The sequence below is a fragment of the Sphaerodactylus townsendi genome, linkage group LG02 (assembly GCF_021028975.2).
Source record: "Sphaerodactylus townsendi isolate TG3544 linkage group LG02, MPM_Stown_v2.3, whole genome shotgun sequence".
Taxonomy (NCBI): Eukaryota; Metazoa; Chordata; class Lepidosauria; order Squamata; family Sphaerodactylidae; genus Sphaerodactylus; species Sphaerodactylus townsendi.
The window spans coordinates 122,598,779-122,620,055 of NC_059426.1; the positions used below are offsets into that span (position 1 = coordinate 122,598,779).

Genomic DNA, 21,277 nt, shown 5'->3' on the forward strand with positions numbered 1-21,277 from the left:
TGCTCAAGTCAGTGGGCTAAAAGAAATGCACAGTTCTCCTGTCCTGTTTATTTTTATTATTTTGAGATCTTGTGGTACCACTTTCTAATAAAGTACTCAACAATAAAGTACACAACAATCAGGTTTAGACTACAGAAACTTTATGTATTATTGATTAACATGGCAATTGTCAGTACTGTTCAGCTTTATATTTTCATTTATGCAAATGGGCTTTCTTATAATGGCTGTTTGCTGATCTCTTGCTCTAAACACTGATGTAGTTTCAGACTCCTGAATTACAAGGACCAAACCCCCTTCTTTTAAGACAAGACTGAATCAATTTCTGATCTGTTCTACATTCTTGTAACTAAATTTCATGATTCACAAGACTGTCAAGACGGTCAGCACTCTTGACAATACTGTTAGCCTGTAGACAAAATGGATCATCCTGATCTTGCAAGTGAAGACTGGGGAACTTCCACCTCTCTTCTGTAGAGTTCCTTTATTTAAAGTAAAAGAAGTAAGCAGAAAGTGAAACAACTGCCCTGGCAAGACTAAGGCTGTTGCATCAGCTCTTTCCATTCTTGGATACGTGACCAAATTCACAGTAGTGGTTAACTGTGGTAACCATAAAATATCATGCAACCAGTGCCCCCAGGCCAAACCTACCCCTCATATAATTGCCTGTTGGTCCAACACTGCCTTACCCTTCCAGTGAAATCCTTACAGCCCAATGTAACAGATGAAGCTAGAATATAATGAAGGCTACATGGCCAGTGCGGAAAATCTATGATTTGGTTTAAGTGCCATGAAATTTGGACAGATTTTGTATGAAATACCTCCATAGGTCCAAACTTCACTGGTTCCCACTCCTCCTATGACAAAGTACCACCAGCATTGTCTAAGCCATATGGTCACATTTTCTTAGACAGTTGTTCCTGGTCAGCAAGGTCTAATATATGGGAGAAGAAGAAACCTGGTGGTGGAGAAGGAGAACAGAACATTGGACTTATTAGGACGACATTCTGGCAAGTACACCCAAATATCTCAGTGCCCTTCTTTCTTAAGTGAAAATGTATTTGGCTACTCCATCTATGTGTTTCTGGCTGTTAAAAACCTTAACTTCCAAGGACAGGCAAGATAGTTGCCTGGAGCACAAACAGTTAAGTAGGCTAACAGCAGCAATTGAGCAAGGAGTGAAGGTCAGGGAACTTAACTCCTGTTCTGTGCTCAAAGAGAGGCTAGCAACTGATCTTTTTGATTACTACAATGAAACAACTTTATGCTACTTCCATCACATTTGGCAAAATATGCTAGCAGAACTGCTCTTTCAGCTCCTGCCTGTTTTACCCCAGTCGTGGATCCAGATAGGGAACCTCACCGCCTCCTGCCCTACCATCTATCTTTGCTTCTGTTTCCACTGCCACCACTTCTGAGTGTCCAATATTTACTTAAACTTATTGTGAAGTTCCAGTTTAAGGACAAATCATCCTCTGCACAATTTATTCATATGTGAATAATAGCTATGGAAGGATAAAAAGAGTTAGTTGGTTTCTTTAAAAAGAAATAAATGCTTATGAAGAAAACATTTCAATCCTATAGGACTATTAAAAACCATTTTAGTAACATGAGCAAAACTGATTCTGAAGTTAACATAAAAGCTCTTCGTGCAGATTGCTCAGCCTTTTAGATTAGCTGTGGTTGCAGCCATATGGTGAAGATCCTCTATTTTGCATTCATTGCCGCTTTGAAGCCAAAGACATTACAATTGGCAACAGAGCATTCTACTCTGGAGTTTTCTGTGCACTTCTGTCCATCACCTGCCTGCCATAGTCCCTAGTATTTCTTCCCTGTTGTACCAGCCAGGGGCTTTTTAGAAAAGTGTAATTGCTACAGTTAATATTTACAACTTTTTTTAAAAAAGCCTTCTGGTGGCACTGCAGGGAGAATGATGGCTGTGACAGAACGAACACAGCAACAATATGAGCAGGGCCTTCGAAAAAGTATACCCTTTGGTCCAGTCCACATGCTGAGTTGATTGTCCACATTCTTTCCGATAAGACTGTAATAAACTATGTTTAAGAAACAGCACGAAGGTGAGAGAAATGTGAAAAGTAGATAAGTAGAGGGTGAGGTGGGAACCCACAAGGATTTGTGGAGATCATCTCATTCCCCCCTTCTCTAATATTTTCTCTTTCCCTTTCCTGAAAGCCCCCATAGCCTCTCCCTTTTCCTGCTTCCTTCTGCCCTTTCCACCCATCTGCCCCTCTGTCTTCAGCTTCCCCCACCCCCAACAGCATGTTCCTCGGAAAACTATGACACAGTTGAGTGGTGCTGCTGGCCACTTGCATGATAGGAAAACCTCAAAGATTTGTGGTAGGGTACCTCAATTTCCTCTGTATCTTCCACCCCACATTATTCCAACTTTCCCTCCTCCTGGCAACCTCCATATCCTCTCCCATTTCTAATGAATACTCCTTTATGCAATAAGAAACCTATGACTGCTTTAAGAAGACTAAGAATTTCAGGGAACATCTTGTTCATAGCAACACTAAAAAATGTGTGGGCCATCAAGGGGCCCTACCTGACACTAATCCTCCTCAGGGGTGATTTGCCTGTGGAAATTGCAATTGTTGCAAACTAACATGTAATGCGAAATACTTTATCAACCCTTTAATAAGAAAAAAATGCACTAAAGGATTTCACAACATGCAACTCTATACATCATCCAGTGCCCCTGCAATAAATTTTATGTTGGGACACGCATAGCAGAGCACAAAAGTAATATTAAATTGAAGAGAAATAGTACCTAAGAGGAAAGAAGAGGGAAAGAGTAGCTAAACATTTTACTGAAAACAATCATGATCCCTCAGAATTTGTATTTTGGGCTGTAATACTTGTAAAAATGAATGGTTGTTTTTGGAAAATAGAAAAAGATTGGATTGTTAGACTCCAGACATCGACATCTAAAGGGTTACATTTATCTCTGGAATTGTATCAACTTATGTAATGCATCAACTGGACAATGGTAAATAGAAGTCTCTTTCTATTGGCAACTTGCTACTGATCTTATACTCTTTATTGAAAAACCACTGCAAAACTAACAGGTTGGTCACATTCATTTAGGCACAAATAAGATTTTTTTGTATTTCAGTCAAAACCTCCCAGGTGTTAGCTAGTTTTATCTTATCTCTCTCACAAGAATTTTTGTTCTTTCTCTTCTGTGCAATCTCAAAGACAAATAAGTTCTAGCAGTTCTGTGTATAGTGCAACCTATATTCTGACTTTTAATGCTTTATTTGCTTGTAGAATTTTAGCTAAATAACTATATTTACAAAGTCGGCAAAGCAATTACATATTATATATTACAGAAGCTTTTTGGATGAAACACATAAGGAATTTTATCTGGGTAATAAAATATATATTTCACCTTTTTGCACCATTTGCCTTGGCTTTGGTTTTTATACTCAGTGGTTGCTGCCTGGCTTGGCTCTGATGAATCTTCTCTCTAAGGCCAAAAAAGCCCTGGAAAGGACGGGATACTGTGGTTGTCTAGCAATAGTCACTAAAAGCTACAGCTGCTTCTTTTTTAAAAACCCTCCTTTTTTAAAGCTTTCACATTTTTCTGTAAACCGGAGGCATTGTTCAGGCTTGTAGGAAGGTCTTGCCCATTCTTAATCCCATTCATAGGATTTAAGTATCCTCAGGTTGGGCCCATTTTGCTGTTAGAAGATACATGGGGAACCCACAAGGACCTGTGTGGGTCATCTCATTTTCCCCTCCCTCACAATATCCTCTTTGCCTCCCTTGAAAGCCCACATAGACTCTCTCATTTTACTGCTTCCTCCGCTCCGTTCCACCCAACAGCCAATCCATAGTTATCCCCCCCCCCCCCCATCTTCAGTTTTCCTTCCTTTCCTACCACTGGTAATCTCTCCCCAGGAAAACTATGGCCCAGTTGCACAGTGCCAATTATGCTGGGTCCATTTGCACTGGGGAGAACTTTAAATAGTTGTGGGACTCAACACTGTTCTATTTCCTCAATCCCTAGCAACTCCCACACCCTCACCTTTCTCTATTTCCTTCTCTTTCACACCAATCTACCTTTATCTGCCCCCCACCCCACCCGCCATCTTATTTATTTACTTCATTTATATCCTGCTGTGATGGACAGCAGCATTCTGAGAAATTGTTCCAATTAACAAACCTCTTGATTGACAGTGAGTTCAAATGGAATTCTAAGGATAGCAGCTAGAAAACTGACAGTGGCAAACACTTGAAGGAGAGTTGTTAATGGACAGTGTTGGTGACATTGGAGAGAGCTGCAAGCAATCTATAGAGGATTCTCCTCTGCAGTGAGAGGAAAATACTTTGGTTTAGGATCAGAAAGGATCCATACCCAGTTATAACAGTAAATAGCTATAGTGTTGAGAGGGTGATCCCTATGTTAAATGGGAAATAGTTCTATGGCAGTTTAAATCAGAAAACTGGGATACTGTATATATTTCTAGCTCCTCCAACTTAAGAACTACTGCTTAAAGAAGAAAATGTTCATGAAACAAAGCACGAGATTGCCACGAGAAATCATTCTCAGTACTAAATAAAAGTCTCAATGAACCACCTCAGATACATCTTGCATTATAAACTATCTCTTGTATATAATCATTGTAAGTTTTTCATTTCTATTGTTCTGTTACAAGCCATTTTCATGTTATGACATTAACCTTTCATGTTATGACATTAACCTTTGCATTCCCTGGGTGAGCAAGTGAGGGTCCCCCACTCTTGCCAGCTTATTCAAAGCTCCTCCAGACCTGGTATGGATCCTTGTGGTGGCCACCACTTCAATAAGTAAGAGACTTGTCTGTGCATGTGCAGACTATGATTTTTTTTAATGGAAGGAATTTAAACACCCTATTGATTTTTTAGTTTTCAGATTTCTCGCAAACTTAGGTAGTACCCCAAGTTTGAAGAAGCAGCTGTTTGGGATGATTGTGCCCCCTATTCACAAATATAAGTATTAGCAGAAAGAGGGTAAACTTGGGAATTATATACATTTATAAGGAATATGCTTATTGTATTGTCAAAGGCTTTCACGGCCGATTCAACTGGTTGTGGTGGGTTTTCCGGGCTGTGTAGCCGTGGTCTGGTGGATCTTGTTCCTAACGTTTTGCCTGCATCTGTGGACACAGTGTGTAACAGACTTCCCTCTGTGATACACCTTTGAAGATGCCAGCCACAGATGCAGGCGAAACGTTAGGAACAAGATCCACCAGACCACGGCCACACAGCCTGGAAAACCCACCACAACCAATATGCTTATTGTTTCTCTTTTCTTTGTAACTAATGAAGACCTTCTGAGGCAAATCAGTTCTACTGGAAGGTGTAGCTGCTAGTGAGCAGAAGACATCCGCAGCTGTACAGATTTCCCTCACCATCTTCTTCTCCTTCTGAAGGGTGGATGCCTATGGCTCCACGTGAGCAGAAGGCCAGCTTGGAGCACTGTGGGGGCATGTTGCAGCCTGTGCCAAGACTGACAGGGACTTGTGACAGAACTTGGACCCTTTAGGAGGCAGAGATGTTGCTGACAGCCAGTATCCCCAGGCCATGCCATTTTCTGCCTCTGGGCTCTGACAGGCGCTTGGCTCTGTACCTGAGCCAGGCAACCCAATTGGTTCTGGTGCCCTGTTGGTCACAGCCCCGCAGTCCCATCACAACATCTCCAAGAAACGCAGCAGCACAGTTGCTGGGGATGCTAACAGCTACTACTGACACTTTTTCCCTACTGGCTGCTGCATAAACAGACCTAACAGGAAGCAGACTAGTGGTGCCATAGTTATGCCATGGCCAGCCAAGGCAGCATAGGCATGCCTCAGGATTGCTCTGTCCACCTCCTAGAACAGTGGTTCTCAACCTGGGGATCAGGACCCCTTTGGGGTTGAATGACCCTTTCACAGGGGTCACCTAAGACTCTCTGCATCAGTGTTCTCCATCTGTAAAATGGACAAATGTTAGGATTGGGGGTCACCACAACATGAGGAACTGTATTAAAGGGCCGCGGCATTAGGAAGGTTGAGAACCACTGTCCTAGGACTTACTGAAAATGATGCCTATTGACGCTGGCAACCTAGAGCCAATTTGGTCCACAGATTTGGTTCACGAATTGCACATTTTTGTCAAGATATTTTATCTCAGATTAATCTCTCATTATCCACTAAATTATGCTTCACAGCTAGTAATCTATAATCATAACATAATAATCTTAATAATGATGATAATAATAAAAATGCACATAAATATTAAAACATACATTATTTACTTGCACAGTAAAGTAATTCAATTATTTCATTTGCTGAACAGCCAAATAATACAACAAATGTCTGCACTTCAATAACACTACTACTTAAATGTAGGTATCAGTTTCAAATGTCAAAACTAAGAAAACAACAATTTAAAAGTTACATTTTCTAGATTTAGCATGAGCAAATTTGTTGATGATCCTGAAGATGTCTATTTCATGCAGAAGTTCATGTTCAATGCTATGCAAACGTTTAGTGCAGGGCCCGTAGCATATACTACTTTTGCTACTAGGCCAATCCGGCACTGTCCAAGGTTATATATTGTCTGTATGGGCACTTCCAAAACATCAAGTACTTTGGATTTAAAAGGTAGCCTTGGTTGTCAAGCAAATTATTTTGCAGCACTGGAAATACTGTGTCCCTCCCTTTGGGGATGATTAAGTCAATGATATGTTAGATCTCTGTATAAGGAAAAGAATCAAATACCACAAAGGGGAAGCTCCTGAGACCTTCTCATCCCTCTGACAAGATTCCTTTTATCATTTTGAGCACTGGCACTTTACCAGTCCTTGCTTAGTCGGAATCCATATTACCGCCTCTCTCCCACCTCCCATTTTGATGCTTTTCCCCCTCTCCTTTTTTCTCCTCTTAATCTGTACTTTTAGGTGTCTGAGTGTCCACACCTTGTACTCTTTTGTTGATAGCCTGTGTTGGGGAAGAGGGTGGGTAGATGGTGAGTGGTACAGTTACATGGAGTTTGTTGTTACATTTGATATCTTATGTGGACAAACAACAAAATCTTATGAATTTATATATACATACACACACACACACACACACACACATATACACTGTATTTGTGTATGTGGGGGGGGGGGTACATATATATCTTCATCACATAGACTACTGCCTCAGGGAAAACAGTGGCCTATGATGAGCCAGGACAGTCAGCATAAGGGTGTGACAAAAACTTCCTGATACAGAATAACAACCTGTACTTTTTAAAACAATCCCAAAAATATAGCTTCTGAACATAGATGAACCTATTTAACCTTGGTGCATTTTAATTGGAAGTATCTGAAGAAAACAATAATGAAGAGGCAATTTGATCTTCCAACCTCTGCACTGGTGCAAAGATGCACTATTGAGCAAGTTATTTATAGAACTGAAATCAATCAGAGGTTGATCTTTGGTTCCTCTGACTTCCTCCTCCTACAAAATGGACCTGCATATGTTTTACAAATCTGTGCAAAGCTATATTAAACCATAATCAGCTGTAGTGAAAAAAGATATTACTATCAAAGTCAACTCAACATATACATCAACCTAGATGCACTTTTAAGGAAATTTTCTTGAAGTCTGTGGGACTTCTCACATGAATAAATTTTCACTTGTTTTTTGGTAAACATATAAATACCCAGCCACTTGATGTCTCAGACTGTCTTTTCTTCCTTCTTAAAGCTTTTATTTTCTCATCTTCATGTATGTGGAACCAGAGATAAAAATGAAAATATGTGGCATAAATGTTTTTGAAATAATAGTAACTCTGGCTGTGTCTGACTGTTGGGTACGGAAGGGGCGTTCCTCAGCTACAGTGCATTACTCAGCAACTGCTGGTTCTCGCAATCTAGTTTCTAAACCTGGCAGAATTTGCAGTACAGGAATGTACAGGAATGAGGCACAGGGTGGTGTCTCTGGGGCAATGTATAATTCCAAAAGAGAAAGAGAAGGCAAACCAGGATCGAAACCTGTCTGAAAATTGTGTCCTTCAATCTGGTGGCCCGTTGCAAACTGCCCACTACGTGAAGCCTGGCTATTTGCTGAAGAAAATTATAACCATTTCATGGGCAGAACGTTAACGTTGTCTGAGTAGCAGAGAGGATGCCATTCATATGGCCAACAGCCCCATAAATTACAGAGCGCTGAGCACCCTTCACTTTTTGAAATCCCATTATAGTGATCTTCACTACAGGATCAATACAACCTGACAGGCAATACAGGTAGCTGCTTGATAAGTAAGAATTCAACAGCTGCTGGTAGGGTTGCCAACATTATCTGTGGAAATTCCTATAGATTTGGGGAGAGAGTCTGGGAACAGTAGGATATGAGGAAAGGAGGAACTACAGCACTGTATAATATCATGGGGTTTATTCTCTAAAGCAGTTTTTCCCAGAGGAACTGATCTCTATAATCTGGAGATCAGTTTTAATTTCAGGAGCTCTCTAGACCCCACCTGGAGATTGGCAATTCTAGGGTTATCAATCTCCATGTAGAGCCTACAGAGCTCTGTGAATTACAACTGATCTACAGACCACTGAGATAGTTCCCCTGTAGAAAATAGCAGTTTCAGAGGATGGATTGTATGATATATCAAATGGCTGTGGAGCTTCCTCGCCTTCCCAAAATCCACCCTTCTCTGACTCCACCCAAAATCTTCAGGCATTTTACAGCCCAGAATTGGCAAATGTAGATACTGGTATTATTCTGGAAAGGCCTCATGTGCATCTTACCCTATTTTGTAAGTGAACAACTTTGCAGTGTCTATTAACCGCATACTGCAGAGGGGAACTTGATTAGAGAGTCAAAGTGACAGAGGGGAGAAGGCACTGGGCATCCTTTCTCTACTGCTCTGATACTATCCCTTTGATGTGAAAATTGCTATTCTCAGAAACTTTCTTCCTCCGCCTCCTGCCTCCACTTGCATTCACCTTCTCTTCTCTATCTTGCCACCATAAGGGCAGGGGACAGTCAGTCCCCGTATTTCCTTCCATCCTAATTAATTAGACTAGTTGAGGAAACTATATTCACTCTATCCTAATCAGAAATGGAGTTCTTAATCAAATATATTGGTTTGAATAGAAAAAAGGCTCCGAGTAATTTTGTTCATGGCACACACAGAGACTAGATGGGCTTTGCTGCACACAATAGCCTTTGAGCACACTGCTGAATTACTGGATTTTTAATATGAATGAAAAAAGTCTACCATCCCCTACCCTAGAACCTCTGGATAACAATCTAGGGCAGGGTTCAGGTACATCTCACTCCTTCCTTGCCTTTTATCAACTCGCAGTCTCTTACATTTAACTATCCATTTATGGATCGCAAAAGAACAGAGAGGTGTCGATTCACTTCATTTCCCAGTATACAACTAAAGTGGGGCAAAGCGGAACAAACTTTCACTTAACTCAGAGATATACCTAACCCTGCCTTTAAGTTCTTGTCACCTTCTTCATCCTGCACTCTTCATGGCTCTTTCCCAACATTCAGTGAACCCATGCCTGATAAAGGTCTCTGAATTCTTGTATGAATTCTTCTCACTCAGTTAACCTATAGCAGCTGCTGCATGCATCGTCTCATATTGAGGAGTGTTATCAACCTCAAGGTGGCGCTTGGAGTTCTCCCAGAATTACAATTATTCTCCAGACTACAGAGTTCAGTTTCCTGGAGAAAATGGCCCCTTGGGAAGTTAGACAGATGGAAGCTCTAGTCTAGACTGCCTACAGAAGGTGGCTACTGGGATTTTCCTATGGTATACCACAGACCTGAGCAGAAACTGATGGTTGTCTGTAAAGATTCTCAAGCCTGAGACTGGCTGGGGACTGATAGGACAATGGGACCACTGTTGGCTGGTTTCCTCTAATCTAGTGGTTCTCAACCTGGGGGTCGAACGACCCTTTCACAGGGGTCGCCTAAGACCATCAGAAAACGGTCTTTTTATATTTTATATATACCAATTTTATGGTTGGGGGTCACCACAACATGAGGAACTGTATTAAAGGGTCGCAACACTAGGAAGGTTGAGAACCACTGCTCCAATCAGTTTTCAGAGTTGATTTTTTTCTCTGTTAATTTCCCTTCTAGTATCTCTTCGCCTTCACTTTTTCCAATCAACTTACATCTCTTGAATTCTATATTTATGTTTTCCATATGTCATGCTGGAACTGAGTTGAGAATTGCATACATACTGCCTTTAATTACCTGTCAGAAGAAGGCTGGGTACAAATGCACTAAAGATAAACATTACCTTTGCAGTTAACAGGCAGTCTTGGTTACAGTCTATTTATCAATTCCATATTTACATAGATTCTGTGTTGAACAAATAAGGCTCATGTTATCAACACTCTTCGGATGGGAAGCTAGGAGGTTAGTAGTGTGCCAACAACCAACAAGTGAGCTCATGGCTGAGGTGAAATTAGACAACAGAGAACAACCAGCTCACATGAACCTAACTTATTTTGGGTCAAGCTCAGCATTGTCAACTTTAGACTGGCAGCTGCTCACATCATCTACTAAAATATCAGGGATAGAACCTGGGACGTTCTGCATGCAAGGCACACGCTCTACCACTGAACAACTGTCAGACCATGCTTCACTTTGACCAATACATTATGCAATGTATTTCATACATTATGTTGTAGTAAGTTTACAATACAGGTCTGTAAAGTATTAGCTAATCACACAAATGAGCAAAGTGAACCTCAGGATCAGCACTGCTGGACCCGGGCTGCTATAGAATACAATTATGTGCCTTTCTAGTGTGTTTTCACTCAGGACACAGGGCTGGGGGGTGGGGGTGGCTGGTGATACTCAGTAGAGCCAGCCTGCCTGCTAGAACCACTCTGCCTTGTGTCACCAGGAGAACTGAGAGCAGCACCTGGTGAGCTGGAGTCTGCAACCAGAGGGAGTGGCAGTCCTTCCCACCTCAGTGGAAACACCTGCAAGGGGTTGGGCCTGGCAGCTACTTCAGCCACAACAGCAGCCCAAGGCAGTGGCCGTTGTGGGCCTGTTTGGGGATGGGTATCCTTTCTTGTTGTTGTTAGCAGAGGGATCTTGTAAAGACTGTGCACTGCAGGCGGAGCAGGCTGGGGCAGGGGGAGGGTGAGTGAGCTGCTCCAGGGACTTAAACAATAGCTTTTAGATCATCAGAGTGTACACAGAGGGACATGTGTAATATTGGTTTAATTAAGTGTATTGTCCCCCACGCAGAGGCCAGGATGGGATCTGGGATCCCAGTGATTATAGAGTAAGGTAGATATAGTGGTAGGGGCAGGCTATATTATAGACAGAAAGTGAGATGCGGTAATGCTCACTCTGTTTGACCTGCACCCTGTCCCATAGGATGTGGGTGGCAGGATGGGACTAATAACCCTCTTGCATCACTGGTGTTGATAAATGTCAAATCCATCAATAATAAAACCGCTGTTCTCTGGGATTTTCTTGAGGAACAGCAGATGGAGATGGCATCTGTCATGGAGACCCGGGTGAGGGAAGGGTAAACTGTTGCCCTCAATGAATTCACACACACACCCCCCCAGGCTTCGTGGCAATCCACCAACTCAGGACACAGGGGTGGGGGGTGGGGGTGGCTGGTGATACTCATCCAGGATTCCGTCCCCTTTCGAGTCCTGTCCTGCCAATCACCGGTATAGAGTGTTTTGGCTTCCATGGAACTCAGAACAGAGACTGGCTGTCTTATTGGTGTACCTGTCACCTAGTGGACCGACTGACAGCCGGAATGGGCATTGAGGTTTCCCAAACTTATTGTGTTGGGGAACTTAAATGTCCATGTTGACTTGACCTCATCTTCAGTGGCCGCTGATCTAGCGTCATCCATGGCGACACTAGGTCTCTCCCTTATGAACATCAAAGGCCCACTCATTAAGGAGGCCACACTCTAGATTTTATATTTGGGGCAGGTGTAGATGTAGTCTTATCCTCTATAGATAGAGTGCCATGGTCTGACCACTTCGCTCTTAAGATCCAAATTGAAATTGCTATGCCCCCGTGCTTAGGCAACAGGCATATTTGGGCCCGCCCACAAAGACTTATGGACCCCATTGGATTCCAGAACATCCTGCAGCAGTCACCACCTGCTGGCGACTCTCTCAAAGACGTAATAGGGAGCTGGGAAACCAAGTTCTCCAAAACGATCAAGATCGTTGCGCCATGGCGTCCTCTCCATCCCCAATGCAAATCGGCCCCCTGGTATACTGAGCAGCTATGGAGGACTGAACAGGAACTGAGATTACTGGAGTGTGTATGGTGGCGTACTCACAACGAGGAATCGAGACACTAGTTTACGACACGTATGAAAGCCTACGAGAGTGCAGTGAAGGCGACAAAAAGAATATTTTTTGCCACTACTGTTGCCACTGCAAGCTCACACCCTGAACAATTGTTTAGGGCAGTGGTGGCGAACCTTTTCAAGACTGAGTGCCCAAACTGAAACCCAAAACCCACTTATTTATCGCAAAGTGCCAACATGGCAATTTAATCTGAATACTGAGGTTTAAGTTTAGAAAAAACGGTTGGCTCCGAGGCGTGTGTTACTCGGGAGTAAGCTTGGTGGTAGTCAGTGGGTTTGCTTTGAAGCAACCGTGCAACTCTTCCAACGGGTGAATCATGACCCTAGGAGGGTTTGCTCAGAAGCAAGCCCCATTGCCAGCAACCGAGCTTACTCCCAGGTAAAGGATCACACTTTAGTTCTTCGCATGAAAATCAGTGGGATTTAACAGCGCTTAACAGGGTTACCTACACTGCTTCCCCAAAACTAGGTCTTAGGTTTAATGTTAATAATTGAGCCCAGCAGCGCAGGCCAGCCTAGATCTGAGGTGGGGGGACTCTGTTTGAGCGTGCCCACAAAGAGGACTCTGAGTGCCACCTCTGGCACCCGTGCCATAGGTTCGCCACCACTGGTTTATGGTAATTTGGACAATTACAACTTTGAATACAGGTCCCAAATCTCAGGAATTGGCATTTGGCTGAGAGGCTTTAGTGAGCTTTTTCACAGATAAAATCTCATCTCTCCACTGCAACCTTCCTGCCACATTTAATACAGTAAATGAACCCCTTGCCCATCTTCTGGTCCTTGTCTAGACCAATTCAGACTGTTGACAGGATTCTGGCTGCTACTCCATCCACTTCTTGTCCCCTTGGCTTGTGCCCATCCTGGCTGGTGAAGGCCAGTGAGGAAGTGCTATGGGACTCCCTGTTGAAAATTATCAATTTCTCCCTTGTGTAAGGAGTATTTCCACAGCGGTTAAAAGAGGCAGTAGTCCACCCACTCTCAAAAAGACCATCTTTAAACCCTTTGGATCTGGCCAATTACTGCCCAGTTTCGAATTTATCATTCCTGGGTAAGGTAATTGAGAGAGTGGTCACGGAACAGCTACAGATTTTCCTGGATGATGCAATGTGTTGAATCCCTACCAGTCCAGTTTCCGTACTGGTCATGGGACGGAGACCGTGCTACTCGCCATTGTGGATGAGCTCCGGCTCCAATTGGATTGAGGTGGGACTGTGCTGCTGGTATTATTAGATCTTATCGCAGCAGTTGACATCATAGACCATGAACTTCTGGTCCACCACCTCACTAATGCTAAAGTTAGATGTGCTGGATGACCTCTTTCCTCCAGGGCCGGGGACTGCAACTTATATCCGGGGGGATGTATCTAAGCAACACCCGATAAGGTGTAGGGTGCTGCAGGGAGTCATCCTTTCCCTGATGCTATTTAACATCTTCATGCAACCCCTGACCCAGTTGGTACAGAGCTACAGTTTATAGTGCTATCAGTACACTGATGACACTTAACTCACACTTACAATGGAGGGCCAGGCAGACTCTGCCCCTGATGCTCTCCAGCATTGTTTAGAAGCTGTGGCTGAAAACAAGTAGACTGAAACTTAATCCAGCAAAGACGGAGACCCTGTGGCAGGGTCGGGGGGAAAAGGCGGGGGAACTGCCAACTACCAGTCTTAGATGGTGAGGCCCCACATCAGGCCTCATCAGTGAAGAGTCTTGGCGTGATCTTGGACTCTACCCTTTCATTGGAGGACCAGGTCATAAGAACAGCCCAGACTGCGGTTTTCTACCTTTGTCAGGCTAGGCAGTTGACCCCCCTACCTATCCCAGTCCGACCTCACTGCAGTCATCCATGCGACAATCACCTCCAGGCTAGATTACTGCAACTCGCTCTATGCTGGCCTACCTTTGTCACTGATCCGGAAATTAAAATGTTCAAAATGCAGCCACAAGGCTGTTACAGGAGCAGCCAGCAGAGACCATTCAACACCAGTCCTGGAATATCTACACCGGCTGCCCTTGAGCATCGGATCATCTTCAGAGTTCTGGTGTTAACCTATAAGGCCGTAAGTGGTCTTGGACCCATATACTTGTAGGACCGAATCTCCCAATATCGCTGTCAGAGACCTCTCCGCTCAGTGGAGGGGAATCTACTAGTGGTCCCAGGCCCGAGGGATATTCGGCTGGCTGTAACAAGGACCAGGGCCTTTATGGCGAAACATGCTGCCAAGTACAGACCCAATTTTGCAGGGTCTGTAAAATGGAGCTGTTCTGCCAGATCTTTCTATCAAGCCAGCTGGATGTTTCCTGATTATGGTATCTCCCCTGAGTCTCCTGAGGGAGAAACAATATGTCTCGCCATTTGGGTTTTTTAGCTGGATTGTTTTAAATGGTTTTATAATTTGTTTTTAGTGATTGTTATTTATAGGTTGTATATGAATTCTATGTATGATTTTAGGCTTTATGCATGGTAAGCCACCCTGAGCCCTTTGGGGGTCGGGTGGGGTATAAATATAAAAATAAATAAATAATAAATAAAAATATAGGCAAACAAAAATTGACCCCCAAGTTTAGAGGCATGATACTGCATTACAATTACTTCCTCTTTCAACAAATCAAGATCTGTCTAGAAATGTTATTGCTGAAAGTTATTTTGATTCTGCTAGGGAGAAAATACCCTTTTTAACATATACTTCAGAGTTCAATATTTCTGCTCTCAAACTCTGTATGGATTTTTTCTGGGCATTACTTTACATTTAGTGCTCAGCCCTCCCCTGCCCCTTTTTCTTCCATTCCTTTTTGGAACTGCAATTACAGCCTTCAATGCACATCTTGCCACTTTTTAAAAATTTCAAAGCTATTTGGTGAGAGTCCTAGTAGGATCCTAATTCCATATGGAAAAAGTCATCTTTTTAGCATTAGTCAAATTGCATTTTTTTCCAGTAAAGGAGTTTTGAAGAAACCCACATATGTTCAATATATTTCTATAAAGTCAACCCACAAAGTAAAAAAGATAAAACAGCAGCTGCGCATGGATCTTGCCAGATCTTTTTAAAGATTACAACCCCACAGAGATGCAACTTTTGCTTGCATTCAAACTCATACCAAATCTGTCATAAAGTAGAACCAGCAATGGTTTCAAGGCATCCTCACACACTGTTTTGCCATTTTCCACTCCAGAGACCTATAAATTACTTGGTGTTTACACTGGACTATGGGCAGTAAGCAAATCCTAGACTGAGTAGGAATGTCTGTCAAATTCCTGTTGCACAAAGGAGCCTCAAGGGAGCTGCTAAGAGTTGACAACAGTTCTGCATGCTTGGAAGCCCCACTTGACGTTGATGGGAATTTGGGTGTAAACAGTCACGTGTGTAAATGGTCTGAACAATTTGTTCCCAGCCTAGACAGTGGTAATTTTTTGCTTGCTTGTTCTTCACTCCATAAGGTTTGAAGGCAGGATAATAACAGAGGTTGTTCGCCATTGCCTTCTACCATATACTTGCACCTAAAAATAGTATCTTCTTTATGCTCAAACTTTTCAAACTAAATAGCAACAGAACATATAGTGACAAAAATATCTGCAACATGCGTAGCCTGCATGCCTTTCACAAATAAAATATAAATATTCACTCAGGCTTATTAGAAGTCTTAGAAGTATTATGTAAGGACAGTCCACATATGTTCTTGGGTGTCTGGACATCTTTATCAATAAACTGCCCCCCCCCCGCCCAAATCCTTTTTAGTTACTACAAGCTCAAGAAATTGTCAACATGGAACATCTGTCAGAAGCCATAATCCCGTTTTTGTGGGGGACGCCGGTTTAAGTTCGAATAGATGTCTCTGCTTTTTACAAATGGAAGCGCCCGCTTCTTTACCCGTGACGGGGCATGGCCCCTTCTGTTCCCCTTCGCGCCGAATTTAGAAGAGTCACGGTGTCTCCCTCTCCCCCAATAATGCAATATCAGTTTCAAATCATTAGTAAAAACTGTGTGTGTAAAAAAAGAGTTTCCCACGGGATGGGATGGGGGAGCAAATGCTGTAATGTCTTTGCTTTGTGCACCCAGGCGGCACTGGAACGGGGACAAAAATAAATTGCAGCCCGTTTTGTAGCGCAGAGGATCTAATGCCTGCAGTCCCACCGCAGAACTAGCAACAGCATCGGGCGGAGATAAATAACAAGCTCGCGTCGCTCTCCTCCTGCCGAGCCCCAGTGCAGAATGCTCGACTTTGACCTGATCGTGCAATCGGCTGTTCCTGCCACTTTGCAAAAAGCTAAAAATCTTTCCACTCGCTTGCCAGTAGCATAAATTCCAACAAAGCAACACACGTATGCAGACCAACGCCCTCCCCCCCCCCCTTTTCTTCTTTTTCTAACTTTGGCGAAGTTCCGACCGAGTGCAACTGGGGGCGCGACAGAAAGGTAACCCCCCCCCCCTTCAGAAAGCAACTGACACGGGAACAAATCGAGCGTCCAATCGCAATGCCGACGGCTTACCTTCAGCCTTTTAATAGCACCGCAAGTCTGCTCTGCAGCACCAAACCTGCAAGCAAGGAAGCCACAACCAACATGCCCCCCCCCCCCCACAAAACAACTCCAGTGCTGAGTCTTTGGCCACAACTCTGGGAAGGCGTCATTTCCTAGCGCAATAAATGGAAGAAGGCTGAACAGATTCAGCAGCCCCAAAACTCCTGTCTGTTCACAGGCTGTTCCTGTTTCCAAACCCACACGTTGCCAGTGGTGCGAGCCAACTGAGAATTTTAACTTGTTGACCATCCGGACTACAACCTTCTTTCTAACGAAATATGTAAGGGAAGAGCCCGTTCTGACTAACAACATAAAAATAAAATTAGAAAAGGAAGAGGAAAATGATTAATGCCCTACTTATATCCTCTCTCAGTTATCTGCATATTGTCAAATTACTTAGAGGAATAGTCTTGTTTGATCACCCAAATTCAACATTTTGATTCCAGTAAAGTCTGGTCATGCATGATGCAAGTGCTATCAAGTCGCAATGGATTTGTGGCAACCTCAACAAGGAGCTTCCAAAACAACTGAAGCAAAGATAGTTTGCCATTGGGTTCCTCTGCAGAGTCTTCCTGGGCCAACCCTGCTTAGCTTCTGGGAAGATTCAGCCTTCTGCAGCAACTATTTGGTTGTGTCCACCATGCCATGCCAGAACTCTAAATATGCCCACAGGCTTCAAAAAGTTGGGGTTGCCTGGGCTACACCCATGCCACCTTTCCTCCTGGCCAGTCTGGGAATTTCACAAGCAGGAGATAGGTAAAAGGAATCACTTGCAACAGGGTGCCTTTGAGTGTGCCTCATGCCAGTAGAGTAAACCAAAGCAATAGCCCCCAGTCCCACCTGATGGGAGACTTTGCTGGAGAGTTGCCAGGAAGAGACAAAGCCAGCAGCCATCTGAGTGAACTATAGCCAATTGGCTGAATTAAAGTAGCATGCTCAGGTTGGAGGGGAGATGTGGTGTTATGACATTATTGCCTCAAAAGTAGAGGTTACTGATAAGCCAAAAGTTAGGGGAAAATGAAAGCTCATTTTAAATAGCCATCTTGGAATTGCCTCCTTCCATCTCTTAAAAAACCATTTTCTATCCCCCAGATTCAACTAGTCATTCCTTCTCGGCTAGCTATTAGCACACAAGTGGAAAGGCTTGCCTCTTCGAGCACCCTAGCCAAATAGTTAGGCTGCCATCTGAAATTGATCCAAGCAATAGTGACTAAAAGGTGACATAGGAATGCCCCATTCTTAAACAGTAAACAATAAGACATCAATACTCTGCATGGATACAAATGATTCTGTGAAATGTTTCACAAATAAGTCACAATGGGCCACCCCGGCTTCTGGGAAACAGTCATTGGGCTGCAGATGAAGAGGGTTCTCTAGCCACCGAGAGTAGCTCTACTGTATCAATTGTACTAACAGCAACAGAAAAGTAATTTTTCTTCAATGCTGTCACTTGCCATAGAGCTGGTTGTAAAATCAGCTCTCGCCATTGTTCAGTTGTGCCTGCTCTGAGGGTTCTCAGCCCCACTCTAGCCATTTCCCTGTAGTTTTATTGCACCAAGTTCCACTAGAGAGCCAGTTGAGCTCCAGCTAATGGGAGAGGGTGATTATGAGCATCAGTATCAATTGTGCATGCCAGCTTCTTATTTCAGAGGCCTTTTAAAATTTTGACAGGAGTCCCAGCTGCATCAGATAGAAATTCCCTGAGGGCTGTCATGAAACCCTAAGTATCTATCAGTCTCCACGCAGGAACCAACCCATCTGACTTCCTACTCTGAAGAGGGAGAAGTTCCAGTAAATCTAAACTTTGTCAGATTGTCTTTCCATGATCCCTCCATTACAACCTACTGACTTTAAATCAGTTATAGTAACCACCCTTTCAAATATCAGACTGCGCAGTTTGCTCCTTTATAATAAGGGAGATATTTTCTATGGAAGAAAATGCATACAGATGAAAACGTTTGTTGGGAAGTGTATGTTTCTCCCATTACAAGTATGTGAACTGGGCTGGCAAAAGGAAAAGATATGAAATGCTGTCATATTTGGCCTAAAACCCAGAAATAGATTTATGCTGAATTATCCAGTCTTTTGTGAAAGTGCCAGAGAGTGGTTAAGTTTAGTGAGCAATGCCAATAAATATGGGGAGCATCTGAATTAAGCTTTCCACATATTAGAAGACTAGCATCTCCTGAGGTCTTGCAGGAACATAAGAGCTTGCAGCTTGCCTCCTAACACGATTAAATAAATAGTGCTTCCTTGGCTTGGCTTCTGGAAGTGAAATATTTGTATAGCGCATGCTACGATGGAAACCATGGGAGTGATATGGAAATAACATCAAGACAGAAATATTCTTATCCTTTTGGGAGGACTAGAATGCATTTGCTTCTCTTCCTCCTCAGAAGCCTTGTTGGCAGAGATATTTATTGTATATCTTTACTAATATGGAGATTCTTATAGTGCCATCTCCTAACAGAGCCCCCCCCCCCCCAAGTCTATTTAAGTCAATAGGCTTAGAAGGGTATAACTCTGCTTAGGATGGCATTGTCAGATACAAAACTGATCTGCTCTATCTTCTGCACTGAGAAGATCTGGAAACTGATTTGGACAAATAGTGCTCCCATACTCAAACTTATTTTTGGCTGCTCAAAAGATGACAAATATTTACTTATTATGGAAAAATAATCTGGACAAATGGAAAGATCATGCACTGGATATAGTATTCAGGGTCTGAAGCCAGAGTTCATGGTGCTCTCTGTGCCTAGCTGGAGGCCTGGAGCTATTTTCCCTGCTTCTTGTTTGTTTACCTGCAATTGCATTGTTCCTGAATTTCAAAAAGGCACAATTCTATATCATTTAAATAAAATTGGAGGGCAACAGGCCAGTCTATCCAGCTCATTCATCTCAAGTACAAAATGAAAATGTAGCTTAAAAGGTAAAACAGACAAGATTAATGATAAGGAGTGGGTTGACGGCCCCACAGTTTGAGATGCTCTGCATTATTGCCAGGTTAATGTGACCCTGAACAGTGTTGCAATATTACCTCTGCAGTATAAATGAATACCTCTTTTGAATTAGAGAAAAATTGTTGCTTAAAGTCCTAATTCTTTAAATGTAGATAGAATTCGCATCTACATGAAGAATCTAGCCAAGCAAAGCCAGACTTATTCCAACATTGTGATTATTTAACTTAAAGATATAAACAGTAGAGTTTGATACTTACAGTAAATCACTTTACTGGTATAAATTCTTGCCTTGCTTCCCTGCTGACAACCTCTCAATTCCTTCAATTCTCCCCCATACCCATCTGCCTTTTCTTTTCTCTGCAGCAGCTGTTGTTGCCATGTCCTCTCTGTTGCTATGATTTGCAAGGCTTGTGTATTTGCCAGACCATAATTCTCTCTCAAATGAACAGTAATAATGTTCATTCCTTGTGTACTCAGGTAGTATCTTCCACTTACTGAACAAACCCAAACAGTTACTGGAAACCAAAAATCTACTGTTGCAGAAGTCACAGTTTGTACAGAAGGCACAGTATTTTAAGACATACCGCTTTCTGAGACTATCTTTAAAGGAGTTGTGCTGATTCACAAAAAGCATGCTTGGCTCTTACAAAAATCATAGTGGGTCTATCAGAAAGTGGTACACTTTTACGTAAAGCTCACCTAATACTGTCACTCTGTCTTGCTAATGGAGATCTCATGTTTTGTTTAGTTTTGAATAGTGGCCTGTCCTAGGAACTTCAAATCAAACTGCTATAGAATGTTATTAATGGCATTCAAGAAAGGCATAAGTAGAAAATGAGCAAAAAAGTTCTCCCTCCTTTGGGACTGCTGGGGGGGGGGGGGCAACATTAGTCAACTGCCTAAGCACTTTCCTTAAGTGGGCCCTATATCTGTCCGCACCAAGTTATGCTGGTCAAAACTGTGGCATAACTCATAGGGCTCCCTCATAAAAAATTCTGAGTTTTCCCCTATTAGCATAACCCTGCCCCCAAGGCACCAAAAGTGCTCAGAATGCCCTGGTCAGAGGCGAGTTCCCAGGCATGGGCCAAGCCCCCCTCCGCTCTGGAATCAATGGCAGGACCCCAGGAAATTTAATACCCCCAGTCAGAACTCAGTAGATTACATAGGGATGCTGCCAGTCAGCTCCCTGCCCTGGGGACTTACAGCAAGAGCATTTGTTACCACTGCTGCTCGGGTAACAATAAGTGATTTCAGCTCAGCTCAGCTCAGCAACGTAATGAGGCGCAGGAAGCCGACATTCTTCAAGCAAAGGATTTTATTTGCAGGTGATGGTCACAGCTCGGGCAGGAGAATCGCGCTCTTGCAACCCAGTGCAAGAACTTTTATTCCCAAACTTCAAAGGGGTAAAGGGGCAGGCAAAAGGGGAGGTGAG

At 43.0% G+C, this 21,277-nt stretch overlaps 1 protein-coding gene across 1 annotated transcript in view; it reads right to left on the bottom strand.

Moving 5' to 3' along the window:
- The window catches only part of MIDEAS (mitotic deacetylase associated SANT domain protein), a 114,190-nt gene extending 97,252 nt beyond the window's left edge, over window positions 1-16,938 (bottom strand). The window contains exon 1 of the mRNA XM_048484114.1: window positions 16,856-16,938. The gene's annotated coding sequence lies outside the window, so the exon portion shown is untranslated. The remainder of the gene's footprint in view (window positions 1-16,855) is intronic.
- Between the last annotated feature and the right edge of the window lie 4,339 nt (window positions 16,939-21,277).